This window comes from Nansenia antarctica (genome assembly GCF_963989245.1).
Source record: "Nansenia antarctica genome assembly, chromosome: 20".
Classification (NCBI taxonomy): domain Eukaryota; kingdom Metazoa; phylum Chordata; class Actinopteri; order Argentiniformes; family Microstomatidae; genus Nansenia; species Nansenia antarctica.
In genome coordinates this window covers 2,991,214-2,997,631 of record NC_137693.1, presented here as the reverse complement: position 1 = coordinate 2,997,631, position 6,418 = coordinate 2,991,214, and positions in this window count along the sequence as shown.

Here is a 6,418-nt window from a genome sequence, read left to right as displayed (position 1 = left end):
GAGAAGAGTGGAATGTTTAACTTCTCATTTTGAATTGTATTATAATGCAGGTAACCAACCATCATATTACCTCTTTGTAGGTAGGAGTGTAGTACTTAGATACAACTAGAGGGAGACTATCTTTCTTCTTAAGGCCCCCTTTTCGATAAAACTAGGTAACTTGACAAAATGATGAACACTATGAAATATAAAGAAGCATGTGCTTTCTCTCTGGAAAAGAAGAATGTAATTTCTAATGTAACCTGACAACCCCAGTTATCATCTTGAGTAGACATAGGCGGTTCATTAAGTACTGTAATAGCTGAGCGCTATTAGAGAGAATGAAAAACTGCAAATGTTTACATCCGTTCAGGGATTTTTTCTGTATATAGATGAGTCAGTGGCTCTCTTTTCTGAGGTAATAGAGTGTCCCAAATGTGTTAGAGGGTGCTTTACGAGCAATGTAATGATAGTGTCATTGATATGGAATATCAAATATTTAACATGACTTTCAGCAATTTTCGGTACTGTGCCCACTAACACTCAGGGTCCTCTCCACCAGTATTCCTCTATGCTGACAGAATTGATATAAACTTGTACAGTGTGACCTATCTTTAAGCTATTATCATTGACACTTTTGTAGGTGACACTCAGATGTGGTTGACATTCAAGCAATCCAAAGCAGCCAGGAGGAACACCAGTTATGGACAGATGAATAGTACTCTAATGAACGTCTTGACTATTAAAACCAGCTCTTGAAGGTTAGCCTACTACTACCAAATCTGAAATCGACTGTATTACAAACCCTCAATGTTTTCGTATGGTGCTTGTTCAACAAAGAATGTCCCAATGTAAAAACATGTTTACTTTTTGGTTTTCGGGCAAACTATCTGTTCAATTCTGTGTAAACGTATTCCACAATGATTATTCACTGTTTCTACGAATATCTCTGTACCATATTATGGTTTTGTTTCAAATCAACATTCAGAATGTGAATATTTAGTCAGGCATAGTGAATATTGAATCCTTAAGTTTCACTGTGAGTTTAGAAAGTTTAGAATTGCAGTTTATCCAGCCTGCTGCCATCATTCTTAGTATGAATGCAGATTGAATACAATTTATTGTAATATTGCCAATACCAAAACCTCAATGAACCTCAGAAAATAACTCAAGAAACCAGCCAGATACAAACATGTATTCTACTGTAGAATATTCTAACAAAGTACTCAGTTATTGAATTTTATTTCAGTGTATAAGCTAATTTGCTATAATTATATAGATCACAAAAGGTTTTCAATGTGTTGTCCAGCCAATTGAAGGTCAAGGGTATTTGTTTCTTGATGTACAGTAGCTCTCTGAGTTCTTTAAACTAGTCATCAGTGTTGATATGTCGTGATCTTAGAATTATAAGGTTCTATCTCCGTTTAGAATGATAAGGTTCTATCTCCGTTTAGGGTACTTCAGAGATATTGAGCGTCAAAGTTTTTACATTCCATTATGTTTTGTAAGACCTTTGTATTTTTATTAATTACTAACTAAAAAATGTCAACATTTTAAAAATAACACCACACAGGCATTAATAAACACTTAATGGATCAGATTATGTAAAAAACTAAATTTTGACAAAAATGGAGATAGAACCTTAATAAACACGCTAAAGGGGCAATCAGTAACATTCATTTCCCATAACTTCAGCTGCCCCAGGCATTTTTGCCCGTCTGGCCAAACATCCAGTAATATTAATCAAGATCCACCCCATCTGTTTACAAACAAATGATGAGGCAGCGCTTTTGACTGAAAATGAAAGTTATCGATGTCCTCTTCAATAGATGTTTTCAACATACAGTACAGTGTCGAATGAGCTTAATGTAGGTCTCTTAATCAAGTACCGGAACTGCACTCTCCAATGTGTCCTGTGGATATGTTTGTCTCACTAATCCATCTACTGAATGTGAACAATGTTAATGAAGCTTACGTCATTATAACATTGAATGAAGGGAACAACGTGACAATGTGTAGCACTCTGTGTCTCTCTACCCTGCGGAACACAAGCCTAATGCTAATGTTTGAATGCTTATGGAGGGGCCCTGATTGCTTATGGGAGTGCCTATAAGCATTGGTACCACTAGAAATGGAAACCTGTAGGTACAGTACAACTGGAATACCATGGATGAGGCCGCTCATGTGAACCAGTAGAGGGACAATAGTGATTCTTGTATCAATGTCTCTATGTTCTTGTAAACATTGACTCTGATTGTACATTTCAGTGTAAATACATTTACGGTACTACATTTACACACACACACAGATTAGCAGAAGCATGCTTTTGTCTTTGCTGTTTATTTCTCTCTCGCTCTCTCCCTCTCTCTCTCTATCTCTCTCTCTCTCTCTCTCTCTCTCTCTCTCTCTCTCTCTCTCTCTTCCTCTTACCTCTCTGCATTGTGATGGTCAACTGTAACTGTAGCATAGAAGGACTAGAGACGAGGAATGGAATAGATGCACATGTATGAGTATGTTGATGCCTTTATTTGCACTTTTTTGGAGAGATTAAGATATTAAAAAATACTACAAAAGAAAGAAGCTAGTGCCATGGTCATGCTTTCAAATGTCTTGTTGTCTTGTTTAATGTTTGGGGTCCAAGAAATAGTCTAGTGTCATTGAATGTGGAAACAGTCAGGTTTCCTGGTAGTTCTTGCCCTATAAAAATGTTTTAAAATGTTTTTTGAATGCTGTGGCAGAATGCTGCCATAGAATTCAAATGAGTGGAAGGAATCTTTCAGCCACCCTCAGATGTTTTGGCACAATGACCACAGTTGGTAACTTGAGTGTGCTTCATTCAGACAGGTGGACAATATGGAGGACAACTCCTTACGTGAACTTGGCAGTTGGCACGCAGGACAGACAAAGGAATCGTTTGGTCAAATATATCAACGTGTCACACTTTAAACCCGGAGTTTGTGATCAACCGGGGCAGCCATGTTGACATAAAGGTAAGTTCAAGAATACACAGATAACACCAATGACTTCATAACCTGCATATTTACCTTTCTGACCACTCCCAGAATTGACTCTGTTAGTCAGCACTACACTGTGACAGGGCATGGTGTTGCTAGATGTTTCCAATTCCAACCTTCACCTTGCCACATAGTAGCGTAGCATGACCAACAAGTAAGTGTAGGTATTTTCAGTCACAGAAACACAAGCACACACACACACACGTAGTAAATGATCTCTTCTCATGATATTTGATACTGCTTCTCAGACCTGTTTTCCTCATGGAAACTCCCTAACCCCCCCCCTCTCTCTCTCTCTCTCTCTCTCTCTCTCTCTCTCTCTCTCTCTCTCTCTCTCTCTCTCTCTCTCTCTCTCTCTCTCTCTCTCTCTCTCTCTCTCTCTCTCTCTCTCTCTCTCTCTCTCTCTCTCTCTCTCTCTCTCTCTCTCTCTCTCTCTCTCTCTCTCTCTCTTCTCTCTCTCTGGGGGTGTACCCTATGGAGGATTAACAGACTACACAAACAACTGCATTGCTTAGCAGCAGGATTGTGTGTGTGTGTGTGTGTGTGTGCGTGTGCGTGTGTGTGTGTGTGTGTGCAGTAGTGTGATACCAGTGTATGTGTATGGGAGTGTAGCAGCTGCTGTATTACATGTGGGTATACAGTAGACACACATTAGTGTTCAGGGTTCATATAGGGAGACAGACACACCCACACCTCCACACTGGAAGCTACCCCGCCCAGGTGCCTCTGAGGTGAGGCGAATACGTTGTTTCACCTCATCAGAACGGTTGAGGGAAAGGAGGAAATGACACCTGAGTGGATGTAAACTAGATGCAGTACTACCGTGTTCACAGGTAAATTGTTTTCGATCCCCGAGGACATGACTTTGCGCAGATACCAGGTATTATAGGTATTTGAATTCATTCACATCCTTTAATGTTGTGTGCACCTTATTGACAGCTACTGTATACAGCTGATGAGTATACTACTACACTCATTCGTACAATTGTAGTACGGTTACCCGACGGCTTATAGAATACATTTATGGGACAGTGTTGCTATGTCATCTCCACCTTCTAATATCCGTCTGCCAGGTTTGTTTTCACAGGCAGGTGAGAAACTTGAATGTAAACCGTCTAAAAGACACAATCAAGGGGGACTGAGTATCTGTATAAACCTAGTATTTTTCTATTGTGTTATTTAAAATTTGGCATTTTAGCATTAGCATTAGCATTTAGCATTATTTTACTTTGTCTCCTTTAAAAGAAAAGAAAAACGAAAGCCAGGTTGGTCAACATGTGTTGATGTTCTCTGTTGTGGCTCTCAGGTTGAGGGAGTTGGCTGCTGCTCTGCGGTCACACCAGGGTGACTAACGCTGCTGCTGTGTGTCTAAGGTCGGAGGTCGGAGCAGGAAATGGCTGGCGTTGGCCATGAACCACCTGTTCTCTAGAGGATGTGTTTGCTTATCGGGACTGAAACAGGCTGCTGACTTGTGACGTGACAATTACGTAGGTTGTCACACACAGGTGTCAAAGGGTAAGACGGTTAGTTCACGGTGTAGGGATTGTTACTTCTACAGTAAAGTATGTGACTGATCTGCAGTATGTAAGAGTGTGTCTACAACAGCATGTTTGGATACTGGATTCTGATTGGCTAGCTAACAGTGGTAACTACCCCAACTCCCTTCAGTTCAGCTCAGCTCCAACCAGGGCTGGACTGGGACAAAAATTAGGCCCTGGCATTTTTGGCCCAGACAGGCCCACCCCATTCGGTCGGACCACACCCACCAGCACAAAAACACTTGCCTTATATACTCGTCTTATATACTGTGCTGTACAGTCATATGACAAACTGTAGTATTCCCCCAAACCACTACAAAGACGACTACATGCAGTAAGCAATGGTACCAGTGCAAGTAGACCAGTGTACTCACTCACTCTTGACTGGCGGTGGTGGCCATGGGGTACACAATCTCCATACTTGACTCAAGTATAGTAGAAGTAAAATGTTATCAAAGAAAAAGCACCAGAAGTCAAAGAATAATTTCAAATGTTTTATTATATTAAATAATATATAATAAATTCTAATATTTAAGTACTAGTAATAAATACAGCATAGACTGTGAACTCACTGCTAAATGGAAAAGAAAGACTGTGAAGTCCAGTGAAATGTTTCAAACAAACGGCAACGCCGACCTTTGAGAGAGAGAGAGAGAGAGAGAGAGAGAGAGAGAGAAACAGAGACAGAGACAAGGGTGAGACTAAGACATGATCATTTGAATGAATGAATGAATGAATGAATGAATGGACTTTATTGTCATTTCTACAGTACAGGTACCAAACAACGAAATTTAGGAGGGGTGGCTAGTAGTAGTAGTAGTAATAATTGCATCATTATTAGTACCTTTTTACTTACTGTAGAACAACGTAGAGATAGCAGCATATCTGGAAAACAGCCACTTCAACAAACTATAACAATAATGCCATCTCATGATGGAGAGAGAGGGAGAGAGAGACAGATAATTAATTCAAAATTGTAAATTGTACATTATCATGTGACAGATTCAGATGATCAGAGCATCTTCCAGAAAATGGAGGAAAAAAAACTGACAGCTACTGTACTGTATACTCACTTAGTGGAAAAGGCTGCATGGCCCTCTGGATACTAGTCTCAACAACAATGGACAATGAACCATACAGGGCATCCTTAGAGAGGTGGGGAACTGGGGATAACAATGAGTGAGTCACATGATCAAATTATCTTCAGTCTAAAAAGCTGCTAAATTATTAGAATAATTGTATTTGAATATTCTCTAACCTTAGTACAACAGCAGTTTCCTCATGAGCTCACTCTTCTCTGCCACTTTGTCAATGACAGTGTCTGTGTCCAAAGCCACAGTGGCCATCAACATGAAGGCTTCCAGTTTGCTGGAAGACAGGCTGCTCCTCAGTCTGCTTTTTATGTACTTAAGTGTTGAGAATGATCGCTCGCAGGCCACCTGGGTTATTGACAATGTCAGCAAGAACTCGTATGCAAGTCCAAGCATTTCCAGTATCAATGCGCCTCCCAACCAATCTGATTAAGAACACCTATGCTGACTCATCGTTGATCTTGTTCATGGGACTATATTCTGTGGCGGAAGGATATATGTATTCTGAAACGATTAATGATTGTAAATAAATGAATTTAATGTTACAACTGCGTATTTTTTATATTATGTGGTAGCTTTTGTAGAAAAGCAATTGACCATTCCAGGGCGGGGGTTGTGGAGACTTTACCACTGTACAGGGTTTTCCTACTCGGCTTCTCCTCGTGCCACAACCCTGTACCAGTGGTAAATGTCTCCACAACCCCCTTCCTCTCATGGTAAATTGCTTACGTATATTATTGCTCTGCTCTCTCTCTCTGTCTCTCTCTCTTTCTGTCTCTCTCTCCTTAGGTTTAGA